This window comes from Ochotona curzoniae, unplaced genomic scaffold, assembly GCF_017591425.1.
Source record: "Ochotona curzoniae isolate NIBS_2020 unplaced genomic scaffold, NIBS_Ocur_1.0 contig_4501, whole genome shotgun sequence".
Classification (NCBI taxonomy): Eukaryota; Metazoa; Chordata; class Mammalia; order Lagomorpha; family Ochotonidae; genus Ochotona; species Ochotona curzoniae.
In genome coordinates, this window is record NW_024466307.1 from 1055680 (window position 1) to 1077512 (window position 21833).

Sequence of the window (21833 nt, forward strand, 5' to 3'; positions counted from 1 at the left end):
CCCTCTTGCCTGGACAAGGCAGAGTGGGGGCCACCAGCATCCTCCTCACCTGGGGGGGGGCATGCCTTCTGTCCTCCGCTAACCCTTAGGACCTCTGGGAGCCAGGCAGCTGGCCTGAGAGCACTGCTGTGTGGCTGTCCACGGTGGGCCAAGCAGGGTGCACAGCCTTAGGGAGATGGCCAGGAGTCGTGTTTCAGCCGCAGTGGCCACCAAGGGGGGCCTTCCTGGAGGTGTCCACGGAGAAGAGGGCAGCCATTGTATGATACCACCTGGGAAGGGCCCTGTTCCTGCTTGTGGCGGCTGAGGTGGCAGCAGGCGCCTGCTGCAGAGCTCAGGGGAAGGACAGCTTCTCAAGGTGACTCTGTCTGCTTCATGGCCACAGCCGGAGTGCAGCAAGTGTGAAAATGTGCCCCAGATGCAGCCCCATGGCTGAGGCCCTGCTCACCCCTCAGAGCCCTCTCCTCTCCATATCACCTGAATACCACAGCCGGGGTTTTTTGGTGGCCAAATAGGAATAAATGTCACCAGTAGGGGGAATAGATGTCTAAAAAACAAACTCTGAAATGTTTTCCGTATATGAAAATGGCTGTGCACAGTGCGACCAATTTCCATATTAATATTTCTTTGTTTATGCTTTGCCGTAAATGCCTTCTGCAAAGATCACAGAAGAAAACAAAGATCAGTAGACATGTCACAAAGGCACTGTGGCCACAGCGCTTTCTGAATGATGGGATCAAGTGTTTCAGATCGACACTTCCTGCTTCACGAAGGCGGGCTGCAAACCCAGCACCCCAGGGCAGACACAGAGTGACCCCCCAGGAGGCCACCAAGTTCTGAGGGCCAGCGCTCGGGGGGCCCCCACATCTGTCCTGCAGTTAGAAGGCAGCAGTCTGCGGTAGCTCAGGCTGTCCCCCGATCAGGACGACACGGTCTACAGACAGTAGCCATGCAGCGTGCATCAGTTTGTGCAGAGAGAGAATTCAGACTGTCTCTCTGCACTATGTCCTCATTTCCAAGGTTTTTCAGTCCTCTCCCCTCATCTCTCACACACCATAAACCACACCATGGCTCCCCCTGAGGAGATGACAGGCAGGCCAGCGACTTGTGCCCCACGACAGGCCAGAAAGGTGCTCCCAGGAGAGGGCCCCGGGGACAGCCCTGGTGTGCACACCTGGCTGTGTGCACTGCCTGCCTGGTGCAGCTGACACGTTCTGTGCCCGCAGCCACCAGCAGATGCCACCAGATTGCTCCCGAGACAATCGACTCTACGTGCCAAACTTAATGAGCAGAAGACAAATCAGAGGTGGGATGAGAATTCCAGGTCCTCAGAGAACTGCCTTCCCGTTCAGGCTGAGAGAACAGCTCCTCGGGAGGAGGCGGCCTGACCCCCAGCTGGTCCCCAGCACCCCGTGCCAGGACCGGGCTCCCCAGCGGTGGGCCCCAGGCGAGGTGGAGCACGAAGACTCAAGCTCCTGCATCCCTTCCTCTATTCAGGATGAGCTCTTCCAGGGACTGGGAGGGATTCACAGAGACTGAGCAGGACAATCAGTTTAATTGCAAGAGAAACCGGGACGAATGAGGCGAAAATAAGGTCAGCAGAAAGGTCCAGAAAGTCCTGGGCCGGGGCGAGGCAGCGGCTTGGGCGAGGCAGCCCGGCTCTGCTGGCCTCGAGCCCACTGCCAGGGGCAGAGCTGGCCGCACTCACCTCGCCATGGGCCTGCAGCACGTCCTGCCGGGCAATCCCACGCGCTGGTCCGGCGGCCTCCTGGTCCTCTGCCCGCTGCAGGCCACGCAGGCACGTTCGCAGGCTGGAAGCCACTCGCGCACCTCGTAAAGAGCACCAGTAATGATGCTCCCATTTCATGGGGTATTACACCATAATGATGATAATCCTCCCATTTACATCTGATCTTCCACAGACTTAGTGGAATTAGCTTCTGTGCCACCTAGCAGGGGTAATTTATGGGATGAAAAGGGAACCATTGAGGGGGAAGGTAATGAGTATTTACTGTATCCTCGATGGCGCCCTAGCCACGGTGGCCAGGGGGCGCTGGGCGGCCAGGGCTGATGGTGGCACACGAACGCAGCCGGCGGGGAGCTGAGTAGGACCGTGGCGTCCCCCAAACCCATCCCAGAAACACTGCGCAAACTCGTGCCAAAGTCTGTGCTCACAGGCTGTGAATTCCTTCTGCCAACCTGAGCTGAAAGAAGCGAGAGAACTCTGCGTATTTTACTTTCAGAGTTAATGGGAATAAAATACCTCAGTGGATGAGTGCAGATGTGTTTGATACAAATAGTCATTTTCCTATTTGCTGCCTCATTGAGCATGATGAATGATTGGAGTCAGAGAGGCGGCGTGATAAATGGCGGCACCTTGGCTCCACTGCATGCCCTATTGATTCTCCTTCTTTATTACTCCTACAACCCAGCTGGTTGCTGTGCCCTCCCCACAAGCCGCTTCTTGGGGGAGGGATCGCTTCCTGGAAGCCCAATTCATGGAGAGGGGAGTGTGGCGCTTTCTCACCACAGCCAGCCCCACGTTGAGCTTTTGTTAAGCTCTACAACGTGGCCCCATTTTGGTGCTGGGGAACACCCTGGGCCTTCCACCTCTCCTCCACAGCAGAGTGCTTGCTGGCATCTGCAGCCAATTCAAAGCCACGTGACCGAGTCCCAGGAGGTGCACAGTAACCGCCTGCCACGTTTACGTGGGTGAGCAGCGACACAGATTTTCAGGTTATTGTCAGGGTAAACCAAATGCCAGTTTAGATCTGTGATCAGGTGTGTGTGCCCCCACAGCCGGGGTTACCGCGGGCCGTGCCCGCTCAGGCTCCAGTGCATGTTAGATGAGGGAAAGACACATTGGGGAAGGAGACCCCGTGTGCGCAGCAGACTCTGGCGGAAGATGCTGCCCAGCGGCCCAGCGCCCAGCAGCACCCCTGGGAGAAGCTGCCTAAGGAGAGGAGTATTCTGAACTGCAACAACTTCTCTGCCTTCTCTGTGTGGACTGCCACGCATGGTGAATCCCTGAGAGTTGAAAAGCAGAGCCATCCACAGAACTTCCTCATGCCCCATGTCTTCAGCAGGGCCGGGGTGTCTCAGCAAGGTGTGCTACACTTCCTCCTCAAGCATGCCAGAGGTTGCAGCCCCTTGCCATGGTGAGCAGGGGAGGGGAGGCAGCAAAGCTCCATGCTGGCAGTCTAGCTGCAGTGCCACCACCCAGGACCCCAAGCTGCTGGTGCAGATGGGGCAGTGCCAACCCTTACATTCCTCCCTGGGGCTCCCAGCACAAGAATGGCCAGACTTGCAGGCCACTGCGGGGCTGTCCACAAGGTGAGTGGACTTCAAGCCACAGCTCACAGAAAAGTGCTTCCTTTGGTATTGCAAGAGCTGCAGTAAGGTCATGGCCCTTGTTACAGATCCTAATTCAGGGAGTCTGATGAAGGATCTCAGATACAGCCTGATACAGGGGCCCAAGGTGCATGTTTAAAAAATAAAGTGAATGCCACCCATGAAGTAGAAGTCTGACACTTTCATCAGATGGAGGAAAACTACTAAAGAGCTGGGCATCAGGCTGTGTGCATAGAAACTCAGACCTGAGCTGGGCAGTGGACTGGGAGCACACAAGGGCTGCCAGCTATCAAATGGTGACAACCCTTCTTGAATAGTGACAGTGGTTACAGGGCCTCCTGGGTTCAGCACAAGAGCAGACTCCGCTTTGGAAACTGGTAAGTCCCGCCGGTAGCTTCAAGCTAGATTCCACTGTGCAGGTGGAATCCGTGTGACTGCTGTCTACCCCTGCAATGCCATAGCGTCCTGTACCATTAGCCAAGGTCACTCAAACACTACTTGGTCAGAAAACAGCCCTCTGGTGTCTCCACCTCACAAGTGCTGGAGGCAGGGTGGTCTTGTGGTCTGCTCCCTGAGCCACAAGCTTGGGCTTGCTCCCCATGGAGTTGCCAAACTTCCTACCACCTGCCCTGCAGGCAATACTGCCCAGAAGACCAATTATTTCAGCACCAGGTAGAGCTGCCAACCTCCAGAAAGCTGCACCAGCACAACTGAGCATTGGCTCCTCGGGGGCTCCTCCAAGCCCTCTGTCCCAGCCCCTCTTGCCCTGCCACACCTACATGCTGCAGTATGCCTCACTGGGTGTGGAGGGTACGGCCTGCCCATGAGGCAGGCAGAGCACGGCGGCCGCCGCCCCCACTCTTTCACGGCGGAGCCGAATCCCCAAGCCCTTGTGCTTGGCTGAGGCATCGCTGCTGGAGCCAGACACTTGGCAGCAGGAAGGTTTTCTGTTGGAAGCCACCCATTTCCATCAGTGTAGTGGGCTCCCGCACAGAACGCTGCCTCCCCGTGTGGGGTGGAGGCTCGGGGACATGGGGACTGGAATGGGGGCAAGCAGGAAGCACGGGGAGAAGTCCCACCAAACAGGCACAGTGACACACAGAACTCCTCCAATCCCCCAACTCTGTCTAAACTGAGATGACAGCACGGATAGGAGATGTTATCAGTCCGAAAGAGCGGCTGCTCTTCTACCAACCACTATCCGAACGTACCTTGACTGCCTTGGAGACGCGGCAGCAGATCAGCTTGGTGGCGAATAATGAACCGCTGCACCCCATTGAAATGTAATTACACAGCCCTCTTGTTCTTAAACCTATAAGGTGAAAGAAAGATGAATAGTGAAAGTAAAACCGCTGACCCTTCAAGCTTTAATTTACGTTATGCATTCGCTCGCCCTTCTGATGGGTTCTAGAAAGGTCATAATTTAGGGTATTTTGCAGTTGATAAATGATCTGTATGTTTGTGTTCATACACACCGATTGATTTGTTATAGCCAAAATATTGTTTCTATAACAACCCGAGGGCCCTTAACTAGACACACGGCAAACCTGCATCCGAGCGGAGGCCAGGGGGCGCCTGGACCTTCGGGGTGGACGCACTGGAGAGCAGGGTGCGAGGCAGGTGCAGGGGTGAGTCTAGGGGAGGAGGACGCGATCGTCAGGGGCAGATGGAGCGGTGCCCGACCTGTCCACCGGCATGGGCGGCTTCCATGCTGCCCGGCGCAAGTCTTGTCAGGCCGCGCCAGCCGCACTCCCTTCGGTACCGAGGAAGCCAGTGGGGTTGTTAGGGCAATTTTCCCGCCTTTCCAGCCTTGGAAGAGGCTCCTGTTCCCGGGCCCAGTTGATGCATTATGCATCAGCACTGCCTGCAGCTGACAGCCCCTCAGCCAGCGTCGACGTGAAAAGCAATGGTGCTAATCAAAGCCGACACATTTGAATGTCCAGACACACACACAGAGAAATTTACTAATCAAAAAGTGTATTTCCTAGGGCTGTCTCCAGAGAAATCCACGGCAAGAAATTGGAATAATTTATTAGCTTACAAGTTTTCGTTGACAGTTAGCCCAAAGCTATTTATCTCTGTAATAGAGAACGTCTCCAATGTGGCAAAATTGACCAAATCAAACAGCTTTGATCAGAAAATGAATCTGGCAAGCCTGCCTGTCGGAGGGTCCCAGGAGAAAGAGGGGAAACAAACAAAAAGATTTAACAAGTGGTCAAGAGAAGAAAGAGAGCGATGGAAGGGCCAGAGAGAGAGAGGAGTGGGCCAGGGAGCGGAGGGCAGAAAGGAGCCTGCGCCAAGCACTCGACACGACCCGGGGCCTCTGCGTTCCCAGGGCTGTGGCCCACATGCCACGCGGCACTTGGGGCCACAAGCTGAGGAACAGCCGAGGTGGTAAGGGGCTGCCGGTGCTGCTGGTGGCAGCCTGAAGAAGCCAGGGACACCCAGAGACATGGCTTTCCCTCTCAAGCATGATGTTGACTGACCAGGCCTGTGTGGGTGCAGAGAACTCTCCCTCCACATGCTGCAATGCCACAGGAGGCCAAAGCACGGCCAGCCCGAGGCCCACCCTCCTCTCCAGCAAGGCCTGGCAACAGTGGTGATCAGAGTGGCAGAGCCCCCTTCCGGGGAAGCTGCGGGCCATCGCGCTCTCTCTCTCTCTCTCTCACACACACACACACACACACACACACGGTTCTGGCAGGGGGCAAGGCACATGGGCCATGGCTCACACTCCAAGTAAGGAGGCCACCACACACCAGCCCAGGGCACCTCTGCCCTGGGCATCCATGCCACCTGCCCAGTACCAAGACCATCCACAAGTAGGTAAGCTGCTTTACTCAGCAGCTAGCCACTGGAGGACACCGCTAACACATTCACCTTTAAAATCCTCACAAATCCAAAACAAAGCATGACTACCACCAAGCCCCAGAGGAGTCTGAGCATCCCCCTCACGCTGGGCGTGAGACCACGGGGAGTCAGCACACCGCACGGTGAACAAGGAGCAGCTCCGTGAGGGTCGGGTGGACCCAGAAGGAAGCCGCAGCCCTGAAGCGGGGACCAAGTGGCACTGGGTGTCACACGCATTCCTTCTCTCTGTACAGAACACGCTCTGGCCTGCATGACTGTTCCCTGCATGGCATTGAGAGAAAAGGTCGCAGAAGGAGCTGAGTCACAGCTTCACAACACTGGGCTGGCGATGCCTGGCTTCCCCAGCCTGTCCCTAGTGGCCCTGTCCTTACTTGGATATGGGGGAAGATGGAGCTGGCGTCCTCATTCGGGGGTAAGGTCCTGCCTGATCCACAGGGCCACGCTCTGGGGGTTGTGATCTGTGGCTCACTGCATACTGGAGGTGGGGAGGTGGGTTGGTAATCTCTGTTGTTAGCCGAGGCCAGCTTCCTGTGCTCTGGAGAAGGATGTGCTGGGTGGCGTCTGGAGACCACTGGGTCTGCTTTGCTGAGGTTTTGAGGGACACGGGGAGCTGATGGTGGCGGCCTATCTCGTGCTTGTTTCTATGACAGCACGGAAGGCAGCCCGGCTCCGTGTGACTGCAATTTGCTGCTTGTAGGGCCGGGCCGTGTAGGACTGCCGTCAGCCTAGAGGTGTGTGTCACTGACACTCCCTCCCTCACATGAATCCACATGAACGGCCATCCGGCTCTGAGCAGCGTCCCCCGCAACCCCCAGGCTGTGTCCTTGCTCAGGAGGATCCACATGCAGTCAGCAGAGACAAGCTGTGAAGTTCCTGCCAAGGTCAGGTCCAAGCTGGCTAAAATAGCTTCAGACTTGATGTAACAGACCTTCCACCCCTGCCTCCCTGAAGCGCTCCAGAATGTGTAGCAGCCAAACGAGGCCATGCCGGACACTGCTGGTGTGGATGAGCGCAGCTCCCCTCGTGTGGGACAGATGATGCCGGCTGCTGCAGCCAGAGGCTCGTGTGAAGAAGGGCCAGCCCCTTCTGTCTGCTGGGAGACCTTCCCTAGGTAGGGGACAAAGAGCTCTGGGGACCGGTCACGCTGGAGTGGCCAGGTGCTGAGCCCTGGAAGCGCTGGCCTCCAGGCACGCTGCCTGCTGTTGAGTGTGCACCGTGTGAGCCCAGTAAGCAGCCTGGACATACAGGCAGGCCCAGGTGAGGGTGGATGGATGACAGCTTGGGACTCCACTGTCGCAGAAAATACTGCATGGTTCTCCTCCCAGGTAAACCCTCCCACACAGATCCCATTCACTCACAGAAAGCACGGGGGGCGGGGGGGCGGGGAGGGTCTGGGAGGGCAGGGGAGAGGGCTTCAAGCTCAACACTGCTTTCTGCTTCTGTGGTGCTCCGCAATAGAGCTAAAGTCGGAAAGGACCACCTGTAGCTGCTCTTCAGAGGAAAGTCCTTGGCAAACACTGGCCTGAGTGAGCCAGTCTAATCAGGCGGGAGTCAAGACCATGGGGACATAAATTAAGCATTCACCCTTGAATAGCAGCCAAGCAGCCAAAGCCCCCATAATCCCAATTAATCCCATTTTGTGCGGTTGCCCTTGGCCAAGGGCAGGGGAAGTGAATCTGCACACCCTGGTTCCACATCAGCTCTCACCTTCCTGGGGGCGGGGCTGCAATAAAGGAGCAGGCCATCCCCCCCACACACACCACCAGCCAGCACCCCACCCCCGCTGGCCAGCCCCTTCAGCTGTCAGCAGAAACTTTCTTCAAGGGCGTCCTCTCCCTGCCCACCAGTAGGCGTTTGGTTCCTCCAAAGACGACGCGAGACACACGATTTGGTTTCACTCTCCTTTTCATGAATGACCAACAGACTGAGTACGCAATACAAAACCCCAGCAATACTCTTACTAGATTATGAACTCTCTGGGGAGAAAACTATCTAAAAGGTATTGATGTATGTATTTTGAGACAGCCCACATCCGTTGGCTTAGTCCCTGAAAACTCACAACAACCCAAACCAAGAGGTACGAACTCAATTCAGGTCTGGTACAGGGAGGCCAGGAATGCAACACATAAGCCGTCACCACCCCCTCCCAGGATCTGCGTTAGAGCAAGCTGAGATGGCAGCGGCCCGAGCCCTGCAGCATGGGACAGAAGCAGTGGAACTGCTTGGACCCCTGCACCAGGCGGGATGCCTACAAGAAGCTCCTGGAGCTTGGTTTCGGCCTGGCGCCGTCCTGGTTGTTGTGGCCATCTGGAGAATGGACCAGCAGTTAGAAGGTCTCCCTCTCTGTATCTCTGCCTTTCAAATAGATAAATAACTCTAAGCAAAAGATTGATATGTTAAAATGTCTATTTGGCTTGGAATCTGATAATTTTTATTATTTTTAAAAATAATAAAAATAAATAAATATTTTAAAATAAATAACAAATAAAAATATTTATTATTTTCATTTTATGAATATATTTTAACATATTTTCATTTTATTTTAAGACAGAAAGATCTAAATCTTGCATCTCCAAGAGTCTGCAACAGCCAGGGCTAGGCCAGGCAGAAGCCAGCTTCTAGAATACTGGCTAGGCCTCCCTGTGGGTGGCAGTAACTCAAGTACTTGAACCCTCACCTGCCACCTCCCAGGGTAAATATGAGCAAGAAGTTGGAGCCGGACTATAGCAGAGAAGCCAAGACTGGAACCATGTACTGATATCCCTGAACCAGGTAGTGCCTTAACCAATGAAGCAGACGCTGCCCCTGGGATCCGATCATTTTCAAATGACCAAAGCAAGGGGTCTGAGCCCTGATTAACAGACACCAGCTGGTTGGTGGCCGGCCAATGGATGGTGCCTGTTACCTCCTGCAATTTGACGGAGGACAGAAGCCGTGGGGCTGGGTTTGCTTACAAAGCTGCATACCACGAGGGGGTGCTGGGGAAGCTGGAGAGGCATTCTGTCATGTATTGGAAGAATCTCTGACAATCCAGGGGAGACTAGTCTATAGCACCCATCAACATACGTGTGGATCAAGAGTGGGGATGGGCCGGGCTAGGCTAGTCCTGGCCAGTCAATAGCACCCACTGGCAGGTGTGAGAGCCAGGATGGTAAAGGCTGGGCCAGGTTAGCCTGCAATTCCTGCCAGTTCACATTAGGGTTAGGACTAGGGGCTGGCCAGGCTTGCCTGAGCTGCAGCATATGCCAGCATAAGCTAGAACTGGAGGCAGGCCAAGCAGAGTCAAGCTGCAGCACCCACCTGTGAATGCTGAGGCAAAGTGGGCCATGCCAGACTGGCCCAAAGCATGTACATGTACAACCAAGGCTCCAGACTGGGCACAAGCTTGATAGGGGGTCGAGGAGGGCTGTCCTGCTGGGCTACTACTCCACTGGTGAGGGTGAGAGTTAGGACTGGGGGCAGACTAGGCAGGACAGGGCTGCAACAACCAATAGCCTGTATGTGAGCTAAGTTTGAGGGAAGGTTGGGCTAGGCCAGGCCAGTGCATCTACCTCTTGTATCCAAAAGCCAGAATGAGTGCGGACTGGCTGGGTTTTGCCACAGCATCCACTGGCAAGTGCTGTCACTGGGTGTAAGTCATGTCAGGTTGGACCATAGTAACCCCTGGCAAGCACAAGATCTGGACCCTGTACTAGCTGGTATATACAAGAATCAGGTCTGGGGTTACCCCAGGTGAAATTTCCTGGGGGACCCTACAACTGCACTGCTGAACTCAAAACTCTAGCCACAGAAAAAATCCTAAGATTTGTGGTCTGACCTTGGAATGCATGTATCAGGACTGGACCTCCTCAATTGCTGACGCCTATGCAGTGGACAGCATGTCCAGAAAATGGACGGCATGTCCAGATGCACATGCAGGACACTTAGGCCTGCAGAGGATGACAGGTGCCATGTCAGAAGATGAAAAGCAGAACAGGATGGACAACTCCCCTGGTCAAGTTTTGGCAGCAAGTGTCCGGGCGAGTGGAAGCACTAAGGTAGACTTGATTAGCCATAGACCTTGGAAAGATTTTCTCAGCTTGGAGCAACAAAATCAAGAATGTCCCAAAACTACCAAAACACTCAAGCAATACTCTTGGAACATTCTTCCACACATCAGAGCTTCTAAGGTGACATCAAGTGGCCATCCCCCATGCCTAGGGACTGATGCAACTTGGCAGCTAGAAGGGGCCTCCTCCCCTTCTTTCCCCACTGTCCCCCTCACCCCCTGCAACCCAGATACAGGAGAAAAAAGGAAAATATCAGAAGCATTTGTCCCATGTACCTTCTCCTATGCCTTGACCTTCGCCACCCTAATCAGTAGTCCTCTTTGGTACATATCCTTCTCAACTATATAAACATAAAAACTTAAACATTTAATTTTCCCAATTCTATTAATATTTTACTGCCTTTACAAATAACATTTTCACACATAATCTTTGAATTTTACATTGCTTATATGTAAATATACAGTTGATTCATCCTAGTATCCTGTGATCTTCGCCTGTTTGTTCTAGTAGCTTCTGTGTGGATTTGCTTAGTTTACGTTATGATGGAGTCTGTGTTCTGTTTTCCTTTGGAACCTGGATGCAGTGTCGTCTTTTATTGCCTTATTGCACCAGCTACACCCTGCAGTGCAGTGTCAAGTACAAGTGGAGAGAACAGGCAGTCTGATCTTGTACCTGGCTTTAGTGAGAAGACATTCCAAGTTTTTATCATGAACTATGATGTTAGATGTAAATGTCTTCTAGACACCTTTTATAAGAGTCTATTCTTATTTCTATTTTGTATTTTACATAAATAGGTGTGAAATTTTGTCAAAATGCCTTTTCTCTGTTAATACAGTGTGTTACCTTGACTGATATTAAAATCATGACATCAACCTTTCAATCTGCTGACTAGCTCTGCTTATTTATGATGTAGTATCTTCTTGATCTATTCCTGAAGTTAATTTGCTAATCTTTTTCAAGTATTGTTCTATGTATCTATGAATATTAATATATAGCGTAATATGGAATTTTAGCTAGTACTAACATCTGGGATCACTAAACAGTGGAGCACTGCTCAGGCTTCTCTTTTGAAGGAGTTTGTATAAAATGGATACTCAGTAAATACCTGACAGATTCACTAGTGAAGTTTTCTTTGAGGGAAGGTTGTTTTTTTTTTTAAGATTTATTTATTTTTATTGCAAGGTCAAATATGCAGAGAGGAGGAGAGACAAAGGAAGATCTTCCATCTGATGATTCACTCACCAAGTAGCCACAATGGCTAGAACTGAGCCCATCCAAACCCAGGAGCCAGGAGCTTATTCCAGGTCTCCCACGTGGGTGCAGGGTCCCAAGGCTTTGGGCCATCCTTGACTGCCTTCCCAGGCCACAAGCAGGGAGCTGGATGGGAAGCGGGTCTGCGGGGATTAGAACCAGTGTCCATATAGAATCCTGGTGCGTTCAAGGTGAGGACTTTAGCTGCTAGGCCATAGTGCCGGGCCTGAGGGAAGGTTTTTGATGACAATTTCTTAAATACAGTTACTCAGTTTTTTCTTACTTATTATTGTATTTCATAAGAAAATAAGTTTGATTTTTCAAAAACATTGTCATTTCTTTAGTCATAAAATTGTTCAAAACGGTTTATTTTAAAAATCCTTAAAACAGCAACAACAGGAGGAAGCCCTGAGGCCAGGTTCTGCCCTCTACCATGGGAGGACCAGGCGGGAGGACATGCAGGCAGCCTCACGGCCTCCTCTACAGCAGCACTGGGCTCGCCTCCAAGGAACACTGCAGGCAGCACTGCTCTCTGTCACACTCCTGGGACTTTAAGGGACAGGAGCTCGGATTCAGGGATACAGTGGGTGCAGAATGCGCGCCCAAAAAGTGGGGACACTGCTGTCTGTGGCTTCTGTAGGCAGAGGGCGGATGTCAATCAAAACCAAGACCTTATTTCTCCGGTCCACCCGGAAGCACCGGAAGCACCGGTGGTGCCCCCAAGGCTTCCTACACTGCAGCGCTCAGGAGAGTGTCAACACTTGGGCTCTGCGCTTCAGCTGCGGCTTCATTTCTAACTTTCCACATTTAGGCAAACACACAGCAGGACCTGACGCCAGCGTCACACGCTCAAGGCTGAGCTCACGGGGTGCTGCTGGCAGAGGGGCTGCCCGCTAACATCGCTAACGTACAGGAGAAGGCATCTGATGTGAAGTTCGTAATTGAAATGTTATGAGCAATTCAGCATATGGATCCTTCACATCCACTTAATTGCCAGTTTAGTAATAATTTTATGTAATGAGGCATTATTAATAATACGTGAAACACTAAATTGACGTAATGCCCTAAAAACGTAATATGACATTTGCCACTGAAAGGACATTATGATCACAGGTGTCTTCACTATGATTTCAAAAACGTGTGATATTACACAAAACAATAAATTAGTCTGTAGAACCAACCTGGCTAGAGTGATTCCAACTTCATTCTTCTGGTACAGTTTTACAGAAAGTACAAAACTTGGCCTGTGCTTGTCTGCTTCAAGGAGCCGGGCAGCCGGAAGCTGCCCATGGTCTGTGGCTCCTGGTGGACGGTGGCTCTGGACAGAGAAGCGAGAGGGGCAGCCAGGCTCAGGCCCTGAGAAAACGCAGCTGCGGGGAACAGAGGCCCCGTGCTCACTGTGGAGCTCCCCACGCATATCATCATGTGGGGGAGTTTTCTGGGTCCTAGCTGAGTTCCTTCTGACTGGGGCTGTGACTGCCCTTGGGAAGAGCGCTGTTGGCAGCCCACACACCATGTTCACACACCAGGGTTACCAAGGCGGCTGTCAGCTACAGTCTCATCCCTTGGGCCTTGTCACACGTCCCACACTGACAAGAGGATGCAACATACACAGTCTTGATTTTCCTGTGCCCTCAGGTTATAGAGACACCTGAATCAAAGACTACCGTATATGTTGGAGTGATCCAATGTTGGACTGGCAGCAACTGGATGAGAAACAAAGTACAAACATATCTACCATGAAGAATTAAAGACTGATGGGGGCAGACTAGGCCAGGCAGGGCTACAGCACCCATGGGCCCCGGTGAACCAGATCAGGGAGAAGCCAGGTTGGGCTGACTGTTCTAACCGGTGCAAGCAGAAATTAGAGTGGGTGAGGGATTGACAGAGGCTGGCACTGGAGGCTAGATTTGTCAAGTTGAATCCCAGAACCACCTGGAGTGTGCATAATCCAGGAGTGGGAGTGGCCTAGAAGGGAAATAGTGGGCTCCTCCCTCTTGGGTTACCACTCCCACTGGAGAGCACGAAAATCAGGACAGGGGAAAGGGTGGCTAGGCAGAAAGGTACCTGCCAGCATGTGTGTAGGCTGGATAGTGGAGCTGGTTAGGTTGAACTAGGCTTCAAATGCCCATTGACATGTATGAGAGCTGAATGGGATGTGGGACAGACTGGACTAGTCTGTTGTGCCTACTGGCAAGCACGGGAACCAGGGCAGAGGGCGGGCCTAGTGGGGGTTATTGTGGGTCGCTCCAACTGGGCTGCAGCTCCCACTGGTTTATGTGAGGGCTAAGTGTGTGCTGGGCAGAATCAGGCTGGACCGCAACACCCATTGGTTCCAGTGGAAGACAGGGCTGGAAACAGAACCAACCTAGCAACTGCAACCACCAGTTGATTTAGGCGATGGGACTGTACCAAGCCCTGTACTTGGTAGTACATAAAAGAATCTGGTCTGGGAATACCTCAAAGTTTTTTTTGGGGGATATCCCCAATAGAACTGCCGGACTCAGAACCCTAACCATGAAAAGACAGAGGACTGAACAAATCAATCAGCTACTACAGCCGTATGTTGGTAGTGAAAGACAGGGCAAATGGAGACTCTAAGATGGACTATGTCAATCAGTGGATTCTTCAACGACCTCATTGTGCTTGGAATGGCGAGACTGGCAGCAATTCATAACTGTTAAACTATCAAGACCATTGAACAAGACCCTTGGAGCATGCCCCACATCAGGGACCTGGGATGGGTGGGGAGTCTGGGTGGGGCTTCTCCCTTTATCTCCCCCTTTGTCCCAGATACAGGGAAAAAAAGAAGAGGAAATAATAGTCTTACCCACTTTCCTGTAGCCCTTGAACATTTATGCCCTAATTAACTATGTAAAGACTGTCAAAAATAAAGAAAAAAATAGTAAAAAAAAATAATTAAAGATTCAGATCCAAATTTGCTTTTCTTTCAACAAAATCATTAAAGATGCTGCTTTAATTATATTTTAACAGCTTGTGTTTTACTAAGAGTATGACCTATGGGACTAAAAAAACAATGTCATTAGGTTTAGTACCAAAATTGATATATTTTCCTAACATGCAAATTAAAAGTAAAAAAAAAAAAACTGTTCACATATTTGAAAATTTCTTTCAAACCTATACATACATACATTTTAAAAGATTTATTTATCCTTACTGGAAAGGCAGATCTACAGAAGGAAGGAGAGACAGGAAGATCTCTCTGCTAGCTCACTCCCCAAGTGGCCACAGTGGCTGGATCTAAGTCAACCCGAAGCCAGGAGCCAGCTTCTTCTAGGTGTCCCATGAAGGTGCAGAGTCCCAAGGCTTTGCACCCTCCCTCCTCCACTGCCTTTCTGGCCACGAGCAGGGAGCTAGATGGGAAGTGGAGCAGCTGGGACATGAACCAGCACCCATATGGGATCCTGGCACATGCAAGGTAAGGATTTAGATGCTAGACTATTAGGCGAGGTCCTAAAAATTATATCTAAAATATTCAACATTATTTGCTAAATTAAAAGGCAGATGGAAAATGACAACAAATGTCAAAAATTTAAATCCATTACTTAAGTGATGCTAAAAAGCTTAATAGCTTGAGATTTCCATTAAATTTTACCATTTTACAAAACTAGAACTATTTATACTTATAGCATCCAAGTTCCATTAAGCCATCAATGTAAAGAACTAGCATCATGCTACCACAAGCATGTTCAAATGCACATGTATAATGTACTGCACATGCAGGTATGTATATGTATATGAAGATACTCCCAAAATTCATGAAAAATAAAACCAAAAGGCAAATTTGTTTTATGCAAAAATTTGAAACCATAAAATTTTTTCTTACTACACATGTTCCATGAACTTTTGTATGTCCATGGTGTGTGTGTGTGTACTTCCACTCACATTTATAGGCAGTATAAAGGACAAAGTATATCTGCCATGTGCCATGTTCCATTGTCATCCACACTGCACCAAGCAGACACTGAAGAGAAGCAAGACTGAGCACCCAACTCTGGGAACACAACTCCCTGTCAGAGAGCGCAGCAGTCGTGACCAGTTCACTTAGACGTCCCTGCACTCAGACAGAGTCCAATGCCAGTGCTGGCCCTGGGTGAGTACCCACCTCTGCGTGACATCTTCTTGCATCACCCCCCCATGTCTGCAGTATGTGTTGGAGAGGCTGGGGCTGGCTCAGGGGTGCACACAGACACTGCCAGGCTTGTCAGAGGGCCATAGTAACTTGGTGCCCTTGTTCAACCCTGTGAAAAATGGTCGTTTGGAATCCCAGTTGTGCCCCCACCTCTGTGCTCCCACACTGGTCTCCCGGGGACACCCTTCCAAAGATGGTTCAACCAAATGCCTCCTTCTGTGCCTGGACTGCTTGGAGGGCTCATGGTGCTTAATGGCGCCCTGAAAGGCACCGGTAGGGGGAGGGGACAGGAAATGGATCAAAGCCATCCAAAAGTGCAGTGAATGGACAGAGCAGAGAGAAGCACAGTGGGCAGTGTACTCCCGGGTGGCACCCCATATCTGAGCAACAGGAAGGTGAGGGATGCCACTAAAATCTGACCCAGGGTCAGCCAGGAGGGCTGTTTCCAAACTGACAGATGTTTAGCAGCTTTTGTCAAATGAGCTGGTGGCCTTTATCCAGCTCCAGGCGGCCAGCTGTCCACACCACTGCAACCACCACTTTAAGCTGATGTGTGATTTGACTAAGGCGCTCCCTCCCTGGCATTTTGGGCCAGAGTTTAGAACTGGGTTAGGAAATTGAGACAGGCTACATACAGCACATTCTGATTCCAAGGCAAGACTCATCTCCAGAAAGTGCCAGCTCTCACCCATTTCACAGACCTAGAATCTAATCTTCAGGAAATGCTAGTTTGGCAGCACTAGGGGGAAAGTGGTTATTAGAGTTAATTGTGTTATTTCAGTGCTGTCTCCTTTCTCTCCTGAGTGGCCAACAAAGGCGTGAGACGGGAGGGAAGGGAGGACTCACACCCTGGAAGTTTCCAAACTGGAGGCACTTGCCTCCCCAACCCAAGTCAGCCGACCTCTGCCAGGCACAGGGCAAAGCTGGTCACAGTCCTCCCCCAGAGCCCTGCACACAGCCAGGAGTTGGCCTGTAGGCAATGCTTGCCAGCTGTGTGCAGAGCCACGTGCTTCAGAGATCCAGGCTGGAGGGGGCTTCAAGCTCACACACCTCAGAAATCCCTATTTACATTGCTTGGGGCTCCCAAGGACCATGACCGGAGGCCACCCAGTGGCCTCTATGGGTAGGGGTCTTTTCTGCTGCTTGGGCATTCCCATTTTCTGTCACCATGCCCACCTTAACTGGAATGCAAGTTAAGAAAAACCCAGCTTAACGCAGCAGGAGAAAATGGACTTCTTGTTATTTAAGAGACCTTAAAACGAATGAATGAGCCATTGCCACATAAAACCTTGGTGCACTCTGAGTTGTGTGGCTACATGAAAAAGGAGAAAAGTTTGAGCCATTTTCCTCCAGCTTAAAAATGGGACATCCGGTATTCGGATGTGGAAAACCAACCCAACTCAACTATTTGATGAACACCACTGTGGGGAGTGAGAGCCTGGCCATGGAAAGGCAGACTGCTGGGCAGTTCAGGCCTTCGCTTGTCATGGTGCACATGGTGGCAGGGCTGGCACGGCTAAGATTGCTCAGGGCCTACTGCAAGGTTCTAGATGATGCAGTACCTCTGATGGATCATTCCTACATGGTCTGTGTTAAAGCCATCCTCACAGCCCGCCCTCTCTCTAGGACAGGGGACAGCTCTGAGTGGTAGGGGGAGCCCCGGGAGGGTCCATGCGACCTAACAACACTCATGCCTGGTCACAGCCCCAGCTTCCAAGCAGAAAAGCCTCCTCGTTCTCTCACCTGCTCTCTGACCCCAGTTCCTGACACAGAGCTCCACATGCCTCAGACTTTCCTACTGCTAGGAGGTCTTCTGTTCTAATGAAATGTCTCAGGGCGTCCCAAACACTCCAGGATGGCCCATCACCAGAAAAGATGTACCAGCACAAGAAGCTCAGAGCGTTCAGCTCCAACCTCACACCCAAAGGAGGAAAGAGGAACTGCAGACTGGGTAACAATAACTGCCTCTCCACGAGGAGACCTCTGTCAAGCCCCCAAAACACATTCACACATTCACGTGTTGGGACGGCAGCTCACCTGGCTCTGCAAGGGCATATTTGTTCTCTGTGTCTGTTTATACGCCTTTCTTATTTTTAAAAAAGAGTTATTCATTTCCATTTACTTGAAAGCCAACACACCACAACTTGAAAGGCAGAGAGAGAAAACCTTCCACTTGCTGGCAAGGACAAAGCCAGGAACCAAGCACTCCACCTGGGTGTCCTACGCAGCTGGCAGGGCCCAAGCACCCCACTTGGGTGTCCCATGCAGGTGGACTTGGATCAGAGGAGCCAAGACTCAAATCCACATTCTGACAGCAGGTGCAGGCAACTCAAGCAACAGCCTAGCCCACTGTATCACATACCCACCCCAGGAAACAAGTACATTTTAAAATAAGCAAAGGACATCAACAGGCTAGAAGATACTACAGTACCTGAGAAGCCACTAGAGAAGTGTAAGTCAAAGCCACACTGAGATGCCATTTTTCACCCACATACTCTGCAACAATCAACCAACGTGACAACACCAACTCCTGAGACAGCACAAATACATTGTCAGAGGAAACAGAAAGATGCAACAACCTTGAAAGACAGCATGACACTGAATTGATTGAGCTGAACGCCAAATGTACTCAGATGGACCCCACCACTGTCTGTCCACTCCTAGGGAAAGAACCAACAGCTGCCTCTGTACGCAAGCACCCAAAGATGAGTCAGACAGCAGCTCCTTGCAACACCGCCCTGCACTCAAACACCCCCACATGGGACTAACTGACCACTGAAACGAGAAACAGACCTGACAGCGGATGGGCTGGAAGGACTTGTGACACAATGTTGGCCAAAAACATAAGATCAGATTGGATCCTCGCAGTCACCTACAGTATGTGATACCCAACTGAATTAAACTGCCTGGACATGTGTTTGTGTATATGAATGTTCACATATAATAGCACACTTATCATAAAATGTTGGAGACAGAAAACACACTTTGGGGTAGTAATCCTGCTAGCGGGGACAGATTGGGAGGGAGCACACAGGCAGAGGGAAGCCACCCAGTGTGCTCCCTTTGGGATTCAGCAGAGGCTTGGGAGAAGGCCGCGCATGGACAATGATAATGCACATCATAAACCAATGTTATGGAATTGCTCTGTCCTTTGAGATCTCATGGAAATGAAAGCAGATGACAGGGGAAGGCCACAGGAATTCTCGGACATGACACAAGGGAGGGAGGATGCCTGCTTCAGGGGTCCGAGGGAACCATCAATGGGAGACCACTGGTGGACCACACTGCAGCACTGAAACCTGACGCTGGCAATACTGGCATTCACAAAGTGACAGGTGTCAGAGAAGGTGCCTGTGTGGGTTCTAAGTAAACTACACTTCCCCAGCCTCAGCCCAATGCCTCTCTCAACCAGCTCTGAGCTTGAAAGGCTGAGGTCTTCTGGCAGGGACATGGCCAGTGCTTTACGAATGAGCAGGGAAGACCAGGGAAAGAAATGGTGTAGCTCACCCTGCCCCACCATCTCGCCTCCTTCCAGTCCTCCCAGTGATTTTTTTTTAAAGATTTATTTTTATTATTATTTTTTTTATTGGAAAGGCGGATATACAGAGAGGAGAGACAGAGAGGAAGGTCTTCCGTCCGATGATTCACTCCCCAAGTGAGCGCAACGGCCGATACTATGCCGATCCGAAGCCAGGAGCCTCTTCCAGGTCTCCCACGCGGGTGCAGGGTCCCAAAGCTTTGGGCCGTCCTCGACTGCTCTCCCGGGCCAAAGCAGGGAGCTGGATGGGAAGCGGGGCCGCTGGGATAGAACCGGCGCCCTTATGGGATCCCGGGCGTGCAAGGCGAGGACCTTAACCACTGCGCCACCACGCAGGGCCCAGTCCTCCCAATGATTTTACAAAGCACCTGGCATTGCAGCTTCCTCTGGAAGTCACATGACCAAAGGGTCACTGAAGCTGCCACACACGCCAATGCCCCAGGGCACAGAGCAGGACAGAGAAGGTCTGGAGAGATGAGCAGTGATGATGAGCAAAGCCACAGAGAAGGTTTGTAAAGGGAAACAGACACAAGGTCCAGAAGCACCACCGCCACGCTGGGACCTCGCAAGGTGCAGGATGCCTACAGACACACCCTACTCCACGCAGGCAGAGCCCCACCTCCACACCCACCGCCACGCTGGGACCCCCGCAAGGTGCAGGATGCCCACGGACACACCCTACTCCACGCAGGCAGAGCCCCACCTCCACACCCATGGTCATGGTCATTGTTGGCAGGCTCCTGCTATGTCAGCACCTGCAACCCTGACCAACTCAGCTACACTGCCAAAGTTTCCAGTCAGATACCCAGAAGCACCAAGTCACTCTGCTCTCTTCTCTGTGCTACACGGGAGCGTCATTTTAAGATCATCTCAGTTAATGTTTGAAACTTTGTAAGAGAGGTCCATTCATCTTCATTTTTTAATTTAAAAATTAACATAATTTAACTGACAGTAGACACAATCTGAAAGGCAATAATTTTTCTTTTATCTGCATATTAATTGACAGACAATTCAAAGTTTTTCTTCATTTTCCTGGCTCATTTAAGATCACTTTGGGAGTAAATAAGACAGCCAACTTTAAAGTCTGTTTAGCATCTCTCCTTAAAATATCCACTTTCCTAATTTAAACACGTATTGTATCTGTGCTGGTTCATGCCCCAAATAGCCACTGCAGCCAAAGCTGGGCCAGGCTGAAGTCAGGAGCCAGGAGTTTCACTCAGGTCTCCCACATGGATGGCAGAGGCTCCAGTGCTTGGGCCACTTTCTGCTGCCTTCTCAGGCTGTTGGTAGGATGGGAAGTGGAATAGCCGGGATATGAACTTGCACCCACAGGGGATGACAGTGTTACAGGTGGTGGCTTTTCCTGCTCTACCACAGCGCTACTCCCAGCGTAGTTTCTAGAGAAACCTGCTTGACTTCTCATGCGGAGGGTACAGCAGCATGTTCTGCACCCCTATGCCGCTGTGAAATGCTAGGCTCTGAAAGAGGTCAAGCACTGTGCTACCTCGGGAAGCCAGGGCGTCCTGCTCAGCCTGTGGCTTGCCTCCTGGCCCCCAGAGACCCTAATCCTTTCCATTCTGTTCCACTGTACTCAGACCTCCGGCCATGCTGACCAGGGTTGGGCTGATTTCTTTGAGGCATCCATTAGCTGTCCACCAGCCGTCCACCAGCCGTCCACCAGCCGTCCACCAGCCGTTCACCAGCCGTTCACCAGACAGCGGCTCCTCTCTTCCCCCTCTGCACCCACTGCTTCTCAGCAAAGGGGTGCAGCCATGGGACAAGGCTTCCAATCAGGACAGAGCAGAAGTGACGCCCACCACCTCTGGGCCAGATCCCCAGCAATCTCCCTCATGTGTATTAGAAGGTCCTGAACACCCCAAGGAAGCCAGGTCACTGCCACCACTCACTGTCATGTCACACTATTAGGATTTCAGGAGTCTTTGTTACAGCAGGTAACCATCCTAACAACTTCTGAGGGCTTTGTATGAAAAGAATTCTATGATAATTATCTGAATCATATACACATAAACAGATAAAAGTGAGCACGTAATTGTCCTATTGACCACCCCAATCCAAGTTTATTTCCTCGAATACTTTTTTTAAAAAAAGATTTAGTAATTTTTATTGGAAAGTCAGATTTTTACAGTGAAGGGGAGACAGAGAAAAAAATCTTCCATCACGCCCCAAGTGGCTGCAATGGCTGGGGCTGAGCCAATCTGAGGCCAATCTGAAGCCAGGAGCCAGGAGCTTCTTTCGGGTCTCCCTCGCAGGTACAGGGTCCCAAGGCTTTGGGCCGTCCTTGACTGCTTTCCCAGGCCACAAGCAGGGAGCTGGATGGGAAGTGGAGCAGCTGGGATACAAACTGGTGTACAAGGCGAGAACTTTAGCCACTAGGCTACCATGCCGGGCCCTCCTCTAACGATTCTATCAACTATCCAAGTTCATTTTTAGTGGATACATGTCACAAATCTGAGGACACAGTATGTCACTCCTCTTACTGGAAATTTTTTAAAAATATAAATATTAAACAGTTTTTCCTTTAGCTAATAATATCATCAACATGTCAGAAAACAAGGCCCTGTCACTCTTCTTAACAGAAAAACTACATGTGACACTACTATTC

The 21833-nt window shown here is 51.2% G+C and overlaps 1 long non-coding RNA gene across 1 annotated transcript in view; it reads right to left on the reverse strand.

The window, feature by feature from the left end:
• The window catches only part of LOC121160284, an 85386-nt gene that overhangs the window by 41515 nt on the left and 22038 nt on the right, over positions 1-21833 (reverse strand). The window contains exon 2 of the long non-coding RNA XR_005884527.1: positions 4560-4660. This is a non-coding gene — a long non-coding RNA (uncharacterized LOC121160284). The remainder of the gene's footprint in view (positions 1-4559; positions 4661-21833) is intronic.